The sequence below is a fragment of the Canis lupus genome, chromosome 5, assembly GCF_048164855.1.
Source record: "Canis lupus baileyi chromosome 5, mCanLup2.hap1, whole genome shotgun sequence".
Classification (NCBI taxonomy): domain Eukaryota; kingdom Metazoa; phylum Chordata; class Mammalia; order Carnivora; family Canidae; genus Canis; species Canis lupus.
Window position 1 is genome coordinate 22,659,429 of NC_132842.1, and position 15,925 is coordinate 22,675,353.

Below are 15,925 nucleotides of genomic sequence, written 5' to 3' on the forward strand. Positions count from 1 at the left end.
TGGGATGATCTGCCTTTTGATTGACTCAGACAATTGATTAGGAACCTTAATTACACATGCAGAATCTCTTTCACTATGTAACTTAACATAATCAGGAGTGTACTACCTCCTGAAAGTCATGTCCCAGAGAATAGGATGGGAAATATTGGAGGTGTTTTATAGTTTCCCCTGCCCCATATGTATCAATGAGAAACTATTCTACACGTGTACAAGGAGCTAAATACAAGAATGTTCATAACCCCCAACTGAATGCATGCCGATGTTTATTGCCATTAGGTGAATAAATTATGATATAATCGTAAGATGGAATTCAGTACAGCAATAGAAATAAGTGAACTACAACCACTTTCATCAACAGGCATGAACTTCACAGACGACATTAAGCAAAGGAAATTTTTCACAGAAGAATGCATATACTTTGACTCCTTTCATATAAAGTACAGACAGAGGCAAAATGAGACTACTGTGCAGCAAAATCTCATGACTAGTGATGCCCTAAAATGTGGTAAAACTATTAAAAAGGGAATGAAAGGATTCTTAGAAAAATTATGATGTAGTTACTTCACATACCTCTGGGTTTAGGAAGAAAGATGCATCAAGGAGAGGAATGCAAGAACTTTCTAAGTTATTCTGATGCTCTACTTCAAAACTTGGATCATGGTTGTTTGTATATGTTTGCTTTATCATTACTTATAGTGTCAGCATATGTTTTATACACTCTTCTATAGTACAAAATATTCCAAATTAAATTTTTTTAAAGGCAAATTTTCTTTTTTTTAGAGGTGTGGGGGGAGGGGCAGAGGGAGAGACTGGATCTCAAGCAGGCTCCATGCTCAGTGCGGAGCCTGACATGGGGCTTGATCTCATGACCCTGAGCCAAAATCAAGAGTCAGATGCTTAACTGTTGGAGCTACTCAGGTGCCTCTAAAGGGTGAATTTTCAGTGAAGTCTTATGAAACCAGGAAGCTTTCACCAAACAATGGTTCTGAAAGAAAGGATCTCCAGTTTCATCTCAGAGCCAGACCCTCTCCACTGCTCTGCAATCATCTCTTGCCTATCCACCAGCACTCCCAGTGGGTTCTGGCAACTGCTAGTACGCAGCGGCGGAAATACAATTCTACTGTTCCAAGGAGTAAAGGGGGGACAGCGACGGTGCCCTAATATTGCAGCAAAGGGATTTAGGTGAGATTTACTTCATCTATTTTTTAAAACTGGTAGCACTGGCAACATTTGTAATGAATCTGTAGGATGTATATTGGCCTTCTGTGCTTGTCATTGCAAACCTAAGACCCCCCTCATCTTCATTCCTTTTACTGGCCCCCTATCATGAGGTTGAGAGAGAGTGCTAGCATCTCCTTATCTGAAATTTCATTTAGAATTCCCTTGAAACAACTGTTCCCTATAAAAATGAAACAGCAGAAGTGAAGGGGAGGAGGGCCATGCCCAGTAATTGGTCATTATGTTCACTTTATCCGTTGTAATTCATTTTGGCCCTCACTTCTATCTCCATGTCTCAGGTAAGCGCTCAGGAGACTTTTCTGCCTACGAGGTCTCTGAGGCACTGGAGCATGTGGCCATCCAAATGGCCCCCCTTTGGAACCCCCTTTGTTCTTTGAGGGCGCACTTTAGATGCTCCTACTGGCAATTTAGCGAAGGGCCCTCAGTGTATACCATTTGGGGAGATATAATCCATGCAGAAGTGTCTTAATTCAATCATTTCCATGCATAAAGGGCTTCACCATTATTTTATAGGATGAATGTATTTCTTTGAAAAGAGCGCCATGTGAGGAAATTAATAACTATTGAATCAGTAAAATTTAAATTCATTCTAGTAAGAAACTGTTACTAACAAATTATTTGTAAGTAACAAATCATTATCAGTTATTTCCCACCCCACCCCCTGCCCCGACACTGAGCATGGATCATGCAGTGCTGGAGCTCCCATGTCTCACACGGCAGCGAGAAGGGACTTGTTGGGTCATGCCGAGTGACATATGCATTAGGCCGAGCATCCAGGCTTTGATTAGTGTTTTGTCCAGGCCACACTTTTAGGATCACTGCATCAAGAGACTTGTTTTCCAGCGTGTTATTCTGTGAATTTTGAGTGAAAAAAAGTAACACTTTTCTATTGCATCAAGCAGGAAGGCCATAAAACCCCTAGGCTTGAGTTTATGGTATTAAGATCTTAAAGACTCAAGATTCTGTTTGTATCAGAAGTGAAAAGTAGAGTTGTGCTGGTGAATGCGGAATAGCACAGCACATATCTTTTCCCATAAAATGGGTTTATTGAATGAAATGTAAATGTAATGTAAATATACTGGTTGAAGCGGGATGGCTCATCAAGTTATTTAAAAGAGATAGCCTGTCCTATTAGGCTCCAGAACCTTGCATTAGGCCTGAAGAGTATATTAAAGTCACAAAACTTCCCCTTGAGGGTTGTAAAAACAAATCCCTGTTATTATGAGTTTAAAAAAGAAAAAAGCACTTATCTATAGAGGTCACTCCTCATGTTTTCAACCACAGATTTCCATAAGATAAAAACATGAGAATCAGAATTTAAGGCAATGTGTTGTACACACACACACATATATGTAAAATTATATATATAATTTATATATTTAAAAATATATATATTTAAATTATATATATATAATTTATAAATAAAATTTTATATATATATATATTCTTTTTGTTTAGCTGCACGTTCTCTGAAATTAGTCTGCTGGCCTCCCAGGCCCGGGTCTGGGGCAGCCAAGCACAGATTCTCTCTTCAAGGGCACAAGTGAAGGGCCTGGCTCGTGCCTCCTGCTGAAGGTCGTAGCTCCTCTTGGGCTGCCTGAGAACCTCTTCAACCTCTCAAACATCCAAGTGCCTAGGAATCAATACCTGTGCTGCTCCACAGCACCCATGAGGCCAAGATCCAATTGCATCTGTGAGCAAACTTCCTAGAGTGTATAGAAAGTGAGCCTTCTTCTCTGCTCTCCTTCTTCCTTCATGCTCATGTTTTTTATTTAAGTAGGCTCCACACCCAGGGTGGGGCTTGAGCTCATGACCCTGTGATCAACAGATCATTCATTCCACAAACCCAGCCCGGCACCCCATCTCATGCTCCTGTTTTGATTCATAAAGACAAGAGTGTGTTGTGCCTGAATCATCTGAATCTTAACTCTATAAGCATTTGATAAAAACTCTACCTTAGCCTAGAAAATCATCTGTCATCTTTTGGATGACATGTGCCAGGCATGTGGCCCTGTTATCAGAAAAATGGCTTCTAGCCAGCTAGAGGTTCAGGGAGCCCACTACAGTGAATGTGGCCCTGCAAGTGCATTCCACGCCTGAGGGAAGTGGCATGGAGCATGCATGCTGTGGGAGGCCGTGGCGTGCCAGGTGAGCAGCTCTAGCCTCGAATCCTGCTTCCTTTATGCATCCACTTAAGGAACATTTGAGTGCCTGCTGTGGGCCAGGTTCTGTTCTAGGCATTCGTGATGCATCAGTAGACAAAGTCCTGGTCTTTACAGAGCTTGCAAGCTAGCAGAGGGGGCATGTCCCAGACAAAACCAGTAAATTCTTGGATTTTGTGTTTGTTGATTCTGGGAAGAACAGTGTTTTACTTCAGCAACTCTGAAGTTGAGATGCCTTCCACAATCACTGGCATGTTTGAATTTCTGTTGGCTAGAACTATTTGTCAGTGCCTATGAATCTGCAAGCCATTCACATTGTTGCTACTTCTGTTCAGTTCCCCACGTTGTTGGTATGCGTAGGACTTAATTCACCATTTAGTCTGTCTTCATAAAGATCCTATGATGACTTAGCATTAAAACAAAAAGTTATCATGTACCCAGAAAAGTGTGGAAACCAAGAAGCAAATATCCATTCCTGGAAGATAGACCACAATTTTATATTTCCTAATAAACGACCAGCGGTGTTTTGACACCATAAGAAAGGAGGGTACCCCCAAGTGAGAAGAAGCAAGCTGTGTCATGTCTTACTAGTGAGCTATATATGCAGAAAGATTGACTATCACATGCCAAGGAATTCAGCAGAAAGGCAGGAAAAGTCTCGTAAAACCTCTGAATTACTAAAGGAAACTGGAGAGATTTGCCCTCACGTTAAGGCCATGACTCACTGGCAAGTCTTAGTGGCACATGACATAACGATGTTCCTTAAAATTAATTCTGCCTTAGCTGAAATAAGCTATTTTGAGTGTCAGATGTGTCGTGCAGGAGAACACAGCAGGGGGGGATGCTGGGAGGAGGTGCAGTTTTCAATGGTGGAGATGTGGATGTGCTCACTGAGAAGGTGGCATTTGAGCCAACACGTGGAGGAGCTTCCTTTCAGGGGACGACTGTTCTGAGAAGAGCAACTTTAAAGGAAAATTTACTGAAGGCTGTACTCCAGCCAAACACAAAATAATTTAGAGCCGTCACTGGGGAGTAAGCTCTGCCAAAGACCGAGACTTTGTCCCCTGGTTACCGCTAGATCTCCATGCCGGGCACGTAGTAGGCACTCGCTCAGTATTTGTGAATTAAGTGAATAAGCTCAACAAAAGGAAAGAAATACTACAGTGAGCAGTGAAATAATTAATGCTTGAAGTTACATTTAAATAACTACTGTCAATGTGGTTGTAAGGTCTAATACTGTTGTGGTCGGAATATTGGTAACCCCCCAGGTTCATATATTGGAATCCTAAAGCCCAAGGTGATGGGGTTAACAGGTGGGGCCATTGGGAGTACTCATGGGTGGGATCCATGCCCTTCTAAAGAAACCCCATGAGCTCTCTCATGGCACCCTCCGACTTTCAATAGGTTAATGGATACATAAACTGTGGTAACCCATGCAGCGGAATATTATGCAACGCTAAAAGGAAGTGAGCTATCAAACCATGAAAAAGCCACGGAGGAAACTCATGTGCGCATTACTAAGTGAAGGAAGCCATCTGAAAAGGCCACCTACTTTATCATTCCAACTATATCACATTCTGGAAAAGGCAAACTATGGAGGCAGTGAAGGGTCAGTATTTGCCAGATGTTGGCATGGGGTCAGGAGAGGCGAATAAGCAGAGCACAGAGGATTTTGGGGGCAGTGAAACCACTGCACAGGACACTACAATGGTGGATCCATGTCGTGATACATTTGTCCAAACCCATAGAGGACGAAACACCAATGACCAAAGATGTGTCAGTGTGGATTCCACTCTGGTGGGGGGTGTTGATAGTGAGGGAGGCTGTGCATGGGGGCGGGGATAGGAGGTATACGGGAAATCTCTAGACTTAACCCTCAATTTTCCTATAACCTAGAACTGCTATAAAAAAATAAAGTCTCTTAGAAGTAAAAGAAAAAGCATGAAAGAGGCCCTACTGATAATAATTATAATCCTCAAACTAGAATGCCACATTATTCCAACAAAACCCAAAGGCCAGGGGCCATTGAGAAGGGGGGTGGGTTATAAGAAGTTATGAATATCTCATCTGGCTTGACTCGGAGAAGAGAGAGGTTATAAATACTAGTTAATTATTGATGTGGCTAGGAAAATGTAGTTTAATTGAGTTAGTTAAAAATTAAAGTAAAGCTAGTAGAATAAAAATAGAACGTAGAACTTCAAAAAAGAGGACAGCAAAGAACAAAGAAAAAACTGAATGAAGCCAGTCTGTTAGGAAAGGTTTTCTCTTTATATGTGGGGAAGATATAAAGAGAAAACATAAATGGAGCTGGCGAGAGCAGGACACCTAGCTCGGCAACACTGGGATCCGCCCCATCAGGGGCAGATGGTTCTGGGTGTGGTGAGGGAGGAGGAGGGGGCTGCCCAGGACATACTTTGGGGCCTCCTCGAGTGGGGTGGGTGCCGGCAGGAGAGGCTCTGGGGGCCAGTCCCCTTCATCCGAGGAAGCTCATGGGCTGCAAAGGAAGGGAGTTTGCAGAACCTGCTTCATGCCTTCCCGGCCGACTGTTGGCTTGGGGTGGGGGGGTCCCCGGGTGTTGCCAATGGCAGGAAATCGGGAAGGCAAAGGAGCAAAGGACACAGGAGCAAAGACTTTATCCATCGCCTTTCCCTCCTCTCCAAGCTGTGGGGCACGAGGCTCCTCGGGGATCACACTGTCTTGCTCACTGCCTCCCACCCCCTGCTTGGATGTTGGGAAACTGGGGGGCAAATCCTCCCTTCCCAGGCCAGCTGTGAACCCTGCAGGAAGCTGTTCTTTGGTGATCCTGGTGGAAGTTTGAGAGGAAAGGCATATGAGTAGCAATCTGAAGATGCAAGTTGCAATCGCAGAATGGCCTCCTTGTTAAAATGAGTGTAAAAGCACTTTGAGGGTAAAAACACTCACATGGGTGTACCACGTATGGCACAGTACGTTTGTTAAGAGACAAAGCCCGTTCCTTTGAGTGCGCCGGGCCTTTGCAGGCCTCTTCCCACTGCTGGCCTGGCCCCCCCGCAGATGCTCACATAGCTTGTATCCTCTTCACTTGTTCTCTGCTCAGATGCACCCTCCTCAGAGGGACAGTCCCTCAGTACCTTTGCCGTCTCTCTCCTTCTTTGCTTTGTTTTTTACCCTCTCTCTCTTTCTTTGCTTTATTTCTTAGCACTTCTCATTCCTTGACATTGTGTTATGCATTTATCTGTTTGCTTTTTGCCTTTCCTCTCAATAGGGATGAACTCCAAAAGGGCAGGGAGTTTGCCAACTTCTCCATCCCCAGCTCCTAGAACAGTGCCTGGCACACAGACATAACTATTGATATTTGTGGAGAGGGGCGACCAGTCCAGTTGGGTTGGCCGAACCACAGCCCTCACTTCCCCTTCTGTAATGTCAGATTCACAAGACAGCTTGCCTCATAGTTTTGGTAGGTTTTCATCTCTGGATTAAAAAAAATATATCTTGCATTTCATTGCATAGTAATATATTGACCTTCCAGTTAACAAAACAGCCTCTGAGATACTGGGTTACAGAACCTGGAGACGTAACCATGTCAGAAGCCTAAACCCTGCTGCCCGTGTGCGGTGTCCCATTGAGTATAACCTTTTGTTTGTGAGCACGTAGCTCGGATCTGCCAGCTGGACAATCATTCAGAGATAATAAGGCGGTATAGCAGTTCCCAATGGCTATGTTTGGTTGGTTCTGTCCTCAGCTGACATGATTTTATTAATACCAGCAATCACTCTTTACCATTCTATTATTTTCCAGTGTGATTAATGGTAAGCCTATGGATGAAAGGAGCTTTACAATAGTAAACGATTATTTAAGTCATGCTTTGACTACCTCCAGCTGCCTGTTCAAGTGGAAACCAACTGCTCGAGGAGGAAAGTAATTGCTAGATGTAGAATTTAAGTACCAAGAAGTGGTAAGGTCGGGAAGAAGGTTCTGAGGAGGACGGAGCATCCTGCACGGGGCAGGCTGGCCTTCCAGAGCTGCACTCAGGCCAAGGCAGGGATCAACCATCTCGTTAGCAATCTGCAGGTCCAAAGGTCCTCCAGGAGAGAGCATGAGCCAGGAACAATAGTTGTTATGAAGAAGGAGGGAGGGCGCAGAGGAGGCAGAGAAGAGGAATAAAGAAATTGGTTTCGAAAAAAAAAAAAAAAAGAAATTGGTTTCGTTGGGGAGTACTAGAATATCATGATAAGAGAATTTTGCTCTCTGACCTCATTATAAGATCTTCTATCCAGAACACTTATTAAGGAGGGCAAGAACTGGTTCTCACTTTTCCATTGACTTCTTAATGATCTCCACAAGTCAATGTGCTTTCATGTTGTCAGAATTGCCCTGGACAGCTTCAGCTCTGAAAGCAGCGCTTCAGGACACGGATAGCAGGCATCGAGAGGCTTCCAATTGTGAGGGGAAGCTGGTACCAGTGGACAGAAGTAATAAACATCCTGTTGGCCGCTCCCAGAATTCCTCCTCCTTTTTGGGGTTAATGTTGAAGAGCTGAAGTCTGCCCTGGCTCCCAGGATGACTTTCAGGGTATGTTTTTGATCTCTGATGCCAGCTGCTATGTTGGAGCCGGAGAAGGTTATAGGATAAGACTAGCTCAAAGGGTAAATTTTGATGAAAGCTGTTACAGGAAAAATCCCATCCCTTACTGGAACATTCCATAATTCCTTCTTGGTTGAGTGCCCCTGGTTGGCGCCAGAACCAGATGTGGTGTTAACTGATGGGATATAATCAGGGAGGATGGAAAGAATCCCGCAATACAGGTTTGCCTCCAGTTCAGCCTTCAAGTTGCCTTCTTATGTTCTCCTGGTTTATGCTCAGCACATTCAGACAGGTGACATTCTACCATTAGCATTTAAAGCTTTCCAGACTACATTTAACATGTTGGCAACAAAGATATTGCTGGAATCCTTCCCTGCTGTGTCTAGTAGCAATATCTGAGGAAAATAACGCAGTTGCAAAAATTTTAGCATAAGGGGTACGTTAGCAACAAGGGGCCTTGATTAACGGTTAAAAAAAAGAGAGAGAGAGAAGACTGTATATGGTTAAGAACGTGGGCTTGGCAGTCCAAAAACCTCCAAGAGCTCCTGCCTGGTAGCCTTATGAGCTTCACCTCATTACCTGGCTTCGGAAACCTCAGTTGCTTCACCTGTGAAATAGGGAGCCTCTGTCATGAGAGTTCCCAGGCAGGATTCTCAGTGGTAGGCCTTGCATATTCGAAATGTACAATAAGCAAGTGTGGTGCTATGATTACGGCTATTGCTGTGCATTCTGGAGAATAATGGGAAGAAATTTTAGCCCAAACCACACGGACTGGAGATCTTCTCTGGCCAAATCCCCCAAAATCAAACTCAAGAATCTCTCAACAGTGTATAATTGTGATCAACACGAACTGGACTGTTGTGTGCCGCCCCAACCCATCTGTCCTACCATCTCCAGATTTTATTTAAACAGTGAGAATCTTACTGTGTTACTTCCTGCCCCCTCCTCCTCCAGGAAGAAGTCTGGGGGCCTCTGCCTTGGTCCTCCTGTAAACCCATAGTTCTCACTCGCTTTCAGGAGAGACTCCAGACTGCCGAGCTGGATTCTGATCAGATAGGAGGGTTGGTAGTGGCCCTTGCAGACACCAGGCTTCCGCCACAGTGGCCCCCTCTTCCTCTCTCCCTGTCTTTGTCCACTTTGGCCACTGCCATTCATCTTTAAGGCACAAACCAAATGCCACATCCTCTGAGTCCTTGGCTCAGACCCAGCCACTCACTCCCTCTGTTGTGCAGGAGCCCTGGTGTAGCCCTCTGGTTGCATTTATTTTGTGGATTAGTGGATGGTGGCTTTCCTGTCCCCTTCCCCCACTAGACCTTGAGTGTCTGAGGGGTTCAGGCCATGTCTCACTCATCTTGGGGGCCTCCATGCACGTCCACTGCCTGATAACAGAAGATGCTCAGCACGTTGCCAAATCAACGAATGGCAAAGGTGTCACCTCGGGGAAGTGAGGTGCACCCCTGGGTGCCAACCTGCCTTCCTACCGTATCCCGTGGGGATGCTAATGTTAGCACAGCCTGTGCTTTCTCAGCTCCAGCATGCTCAGGACTTCCACTTCCTGAGGCTGGAGTATCGTTTCCCCTTTCCCTTGCCCTGCTCACTCCTAGGCACCTTGAAGCCTTGGCTAGAAGGGCTGCAGTTTTGAATAGTATTCAGTCCTGGTTGTAATGTGTCGGCCTCCCCTGATTACCTGTGGACCCCTGAGGATAGACAAAGCGCTTTGTCTTCCATCACTATAGTTTGGAGCCTGGTTGAGTGCCTGGAACATGGGATTTACTACAGAATTTTTTTTATGGTGTGTGTATAGATGAAAGATAGACAGTGTCCTCCTTATTCATTTGAGACTTATTTACTCCTGATGTTTTAGTTGCCTTTTTATATCTTAGACTTCTGGAAACTGCTTTTAGCAACCGTCCCAGGCCTGAAGATTTAATAGGCCCTTACCAGATATTGCTTGCTGACTCAAGGTTTTCCTTACTGTTGAGCGTTACCACTTCAATTCTGCCATTATTAAATTTCTTAACGTTATCCCGGAAGTGACAGACACACACTTAAACTTTAAGCCCAGGCTTTCGCAGAGAAGCGGAATTATGATTATAGATAAACAGACATTCATACGTAAGTGAATCGAGTGCTGCTGGATGGCAGAAAAGTAGCTCAACACTAGAGGCCCCTCTCTCCATATCATCCCATGGCCCTTCCCAGGATCTTCGCCAGCTTCAGTGGCTTCTGGCTTGGAACAAAAAGTGAGGAGCAAAGGAAATTTGAACCAGTAAATTCTTTGCGGCATCACAAATTAGATCTTAAACATCAGGCCTGCATTGCCGAGGCTCTGGAAGAACCACAAGAAAAGTACTATTTTCTGCCCCCAAATTCTAGCCCCAGTTTAATTTTATTCTATTTATATCTGGCTCTTGAATTAGCCCATGTGACTTTATTCAGCTCTTTTTATCTCATCCCCATCTGGGAGGCAATCTGGGTTTGGTTACTAGTTTCATACTGAATTATCACTGTGGAATATAATAAGCAAGGAGTGGTGTTCCCCTGTCCCTCCTAGTGGCATGTCAAATGGCAAGACTAGAGCAGTTCGGTAATGAGTAGGATGTCCTTATTCAAGGGAAAGCTTGGATGGGGAGTACGGTATGATACCCCACAAGCAGTAGAGCACTCTTCCAGAGGGATTCTGGGGAAGAGCAAGTTTTATAGTGTTAGAAGAGGCAGCGTGGAAACAGGGCACGGTAGACTAGTGGGTCGGGGGTGTCCTTTGAAGGCTAGCAGGTCCTGTTTTCAAGGGTAGGTGAGCTAGCTGGAGCTCTGATGGAAGGTTGTGATTGGCATATGTTAGCTTCCCTTGACAGATGTTTCCTGTAAGCCAGGCTGATTTAGGTTTAGATTTGTGGTGTGGTCCAGGCCACTGGGGCAGCCTCCATTTTGTGGGTTCCAATATATGAATTAACTTTATCTCAGTTCCCCCCTTTGAGAGTATTGATCAAAATCTACGATACTAGAGCTGTTTCAAGGTATCGCTTTTTGTTGGTGTTGGAATCAGGTTGGGTCTCCAACTGGAAATCATAGATTAGGATATCAAGGTCCCAGTCCCTTCATTGCCCTTTTTTCTTTTTTATCTTGTTTTTAGCATTCTGAGTGAAGGGAGACCATTTGTCTGGTCACCAGTGGCTGCACATATGCATTTAAAGCTTTTGAGAGAACACAGTGTACCAGGGAGACTGTTAGAATGACTATAAGCAGGATAATATCCAACATTTGGAGAATGGTTGGAAGCCACGATCCCCATAACCCAGACTAACTTAGATGAAACAGATCAAAGAAAGGCCCATGGAAGGAGTCACTTTTGTAAGCCAAATGGCTTGTCCAGTGATCTTATCTAGCTGACTCTCAACTTTCCCAGAAGTGTTAATGTAAGTGTGGCAAGTCATGTTGGCCACAGCACAGACATCTCTTTGCTCAGCTAAAAGATAGTCAAAAGCTGTCCTATTATCAGGAGCAACTCTGGTCAGAGAGTGTAGGGATTTTTTTTTTTTTTTGACACCTACTGCTGTAGCAGGAAATTCTGCAAAACTTTCAAGAGTTAAGAAGAGATTCCTAATCATAACCTCATGTATACTCACTCCAAGCCAGGGTAGTAGGGATCTGCCCAAAGAAGTGAATTTTGAATCATGAATGCCTCCTGACAATTCCCATTTGAGCCTGTGATGTAGGTTGAGAAGTGTAGCCCGACATGAAGGTTTGGCTATGGACAGTCAGGTGTGCTGAGGTAGCACAGACCACAGCTTCCAAACATTTCCCATCTATTTAACATGGAGCTGCCCATAAATGAGGGGATACTAGCCCTCCATAGATAAAGAAAAGCCCAGGAGGAGCACAGTGGCATTACTAAAAGTGATGTCCCATGGTGGAGGCTGTTAGAATAGTGGAACACATGGCAACTAGCCAAGGCTCTGAACAGGAAAGATTATAGCCCTGGAGGCAAGTCAGATTGAAGAGTCTATAGACCACAAGATGGTATTATACCAATTTCTCTTTCTGTGGCAGAGCCAGGATGGGAAGTTTCTCAAGTTTGGAGTTTTTAATTGGAAGCAGGGGCATTGACTTGCAGGGACAGGGTTAGAGAGTCTGACACTATAGAGAGGGAGCTTAGCATCTAGCACAAGGCAAAGAGGCATTGTTTGTAGAAAAATTTGTAACGGGCAATACTAAAGGAGCCCAGTATCATGAACTCACCGGGGGGTTTGGTGGCAAACCCATCAGTCAGATAGATTTCTCCATTTCCATGAACTCCAGAAATATGAATGATAACATTATTTTCCCCACCTGCAGAAAGAGAAAGAATGGCAAAGCAGATAGCAGATACCAAGGGGGGGAGGGGTTTTGTGTTGAGAGGGGAAGGGATCAGGATTCTGGTTCTAATGTCTTGGGTACCAGCAGTCTACTTTGTGATATCAGTGGATTCTTGTCCCAGGAAGCTTGATTTTGAGGTCACTAGTGTTTGTACAGGACAGTATCATGTGGAGCCTTCTTCAGTTGTGAAATATACACCAAATTTCAACATCTTGTAATTTGGCCAGGGTGTCTGTGCTCAAGGGTTCTTGGCAAGTGTTCTTTTCATGAATCTCACTTTTGCAAAAGGATCATAGTAAAGCAATAACTGTCTGTAAATGACAAAAGACTTAAAAATGCCCATGGTTGAAAATCTAAGGAGAGTTCATTTGATAAGGAAATGTAGTTATTTCTGTGACATACAATAATTTAGGATAATAATTGGACAATGGGAGTATGGACAACTTTCTAGACTTTAACCAACTTTTGGAATTCCAATATTAGTAATATATATCCAAATACATGTAACCTAAAGTTTATCATCACTTCTTATTTGACAATGCTACCCACATAATTCAGCATACCAAATAAACCTAATTAGTTTAATGCCTCTCCTTTCCAAGATGAGAGACAAATCCTTTGAGATTTTCCAGGGATTCTCTGGGAAATCTCAAAGTTACTTTGAGTTCAGAAGACTTCATTTAGAATTTGGTTTGGAGATGTTGTCAAAATGGCTATAGGTTTGAACATTCGACTAACCAGGATCACAGATAAATAGGAAATAATACTTAATTATCTATTTCACCAAAGTGATGATGAGATGCTAAAGGCAAACACAGAAGGTTACATAATGATGAACAGAACTTAGCTCCTTTAACATCAAGAAGACTGGGTTTTCCTAAGTAATCCTACCTGATAAAGACAACAGGAAGCATAGTAAATTATTTTGGTTAAGACACAAGATCTTTGCTGTCCAAGTAGATTACTCAAAAGTTAAAAAAAAAAAACTTTCACAATTTCTTATAAAGAACAGATCAATAGTCCAAGAAAACTTTGTTCTTTTAACAGAGAGAAAACCAAATTCCAATTTTGTTCCAGTGTACTTTTTTATATTAAAATCATTTTTTAAAGAACTTAATTAAATCCATTCCAATCTTAGCCAGGTTAACTGCACCTAAAACTCCTTTCCCAAGATTCCGCTCTCATAAATACTTTACCATTTTTTTTATATCCATTCAAGTTTGTCTTATTCCCCACCTCCCTTTCTCATTCTGGATCAATAATTTTACTTTAGCACAAAATCACACTCCCTTCCCTTTACAAAAACCACATACGTATACCTTTTACCTTTTCTTACCAAAAATACATCCTACTTTCTCTTCATAAAGTTGTTAACTTTATTATTTCTAGTAATTTAAATTATTTATATTGACTAGAATTCTTAACACTTAGAATCATTAATTTCTCGTGAAAACCAAGAAGTAAGCACTTGCGAACTGTCAAACTACAGTTCTGTGGATTGGCCAGTTTATATACATATTATAATTTCTAGAAATATATTTTTCCTTGCAGTGAATTTTTCACTGTGACACAAAACACGTTTATGAGTAGACTCAAATATTTTTAGTTCCTCTGGAAAAGGAAGCCAAAAGTAGATAAACCTATGTTGAGTAATTAATGTTTCAGTATTTTATCTTTTTAGAAAGTGATCTAGATATTCAGTGAATATTCATCATTTGACCATGTGACTTTAAGTTTTCAAGTTACCATATTTTTTAAGTAGATATGCCATGACTGTAAATTATTGTTGAAAAGTTTATAAACTTGTATCTTACTTATATCTATTTAATTTACTTATTCTTAATAATTATGCTTAGATTACTCATGAGACATTAAATGGCTAAACATTTTAAGTATCTTTCTTGCCGACAAATTTTGTAGCAGAGATAACATGAGCTTATTTGACTGGTAGCAAAACCTAGGTAGAATGAAACTTTTGTGCAGAACTGTATTTAATATTGATAGTTCAAAAGAGCTACCAAGAGCTTTTGTCTTTGGGCTTTGGTCCAGTGTGGAGCCCAATGCAGGGCATAAACTCACCACCGGGAGATCAAGACCTGAGCTGAGATCAAGAGTCAGAGCTTACCTGGCTTGAGTCACCCAGGAGCCGCAAGACATGCCTGTTTTAATTAAACTGACAAACTAGCTTTTGTTTCCTGAAGGTTACCCTAAATCATGAGAACTTGAACATTTATGTTGGTTTCTAAATTTCTGAGAGTATGCTTATTTATATAAATGCTTAATTTTTTGAAGCTTATCAAATAGAATTCTTTACAAATTAATTTTGTCAGTACCAAGGTAGAAGAAAAAGCCCATACTTATAACACACATACATAGACATACATAGTATACAGACAGATAAAAACAGATCTGATAGCTTATGTTTTAAAATTTTAGCCATTGACAGTCAAGATAATGCAAAACTCACTAACTTATAAAAGAATACTTGGATCCAAACTGTGTTTCTAGCAAATGAAATAAATTAAGCTTACCTGCTCAGATGCCTTCATCTTTGGAAAGATTTTTCATTTTCCTTGTCTCCAAATTTTTTCTCTTTTTTTCTCTCTTTTTTCCTTCCCATAAGAATTACCTCCCTGAAGTTTGCATTTCAAAGAGATGGCCCTTAGTTCCCAGAGAAGACTGAGTAGAACATTTACACTGCAAATGGTCAGGAAAAGAATGCAAGTCCCTCCAAGAAGGATTTTGTTTCCTAACTTCAGAATTTTACAAACCACACCTTTATAGATGAATTGGAGAGTTTGGGGTCAAGAGAATTGGTCAAGAGGATAGGTGGGCTTTGAATTGCTTTTTGAGATGAGTTTTTGTTCCTGTAAAGGCTCAATTTATAAGAAAGAGACACTTGTTTTTAATTTCTTAGACCTAGGTTGTAACCTGAATGACCTCCCAGGCTGACCTGCCCATCCAACTACATTATCTTCAGTTTGCTTCTCCCCACCCCCCCTTTCTGGTTTGTTTCCCTGGTGGTCTAGTGGTTAGGATTCCATGCTCTCTTTCTGGCTTGCTTCTTTATGTCTTTCTATCAGGGAGAAGATTTTCAAGTAAGATGGAAATCAAAACATTCCTATGCTCTAGATTTAGAGCTCTCTGTCTTTGGAATGTTTTTCTTTCCTTCTGGGTACATAGTTTCATTTAGCTTAGAGGAGGAAGACATAGAAAAAAGTTCCTATCAGGCTCTGAATATCAGCTTTCAATTTGGCTAATTTCTGACCACAGAGCTGCTTAAAAAATCCTTTCAAGTATCTTGTCAGGTTTCACCCAAGACAAATAGTCAATATTCCTGGCAAGATTGAACAACCCCTTGGATGCAAGAGGCATCCTCACAGAGGGTGCAAAAGATAGTACCCTCTCAGGATCCAGAGCCACTGCCAAAGATCACCTGAAGAAAGAAATATTTAGACAGTTTCCTTGAGAACTGGCAAAAGTTGAAAGGACACCAGCTACAAATGGAGTGCAACCCACATTTCTGTTTGGCCCTATCTGGCTGCAAAATGGGATGTGGGCCACATTTCTGTCTGGCCATATTTTTAGAGCCCCCAACCTGATTT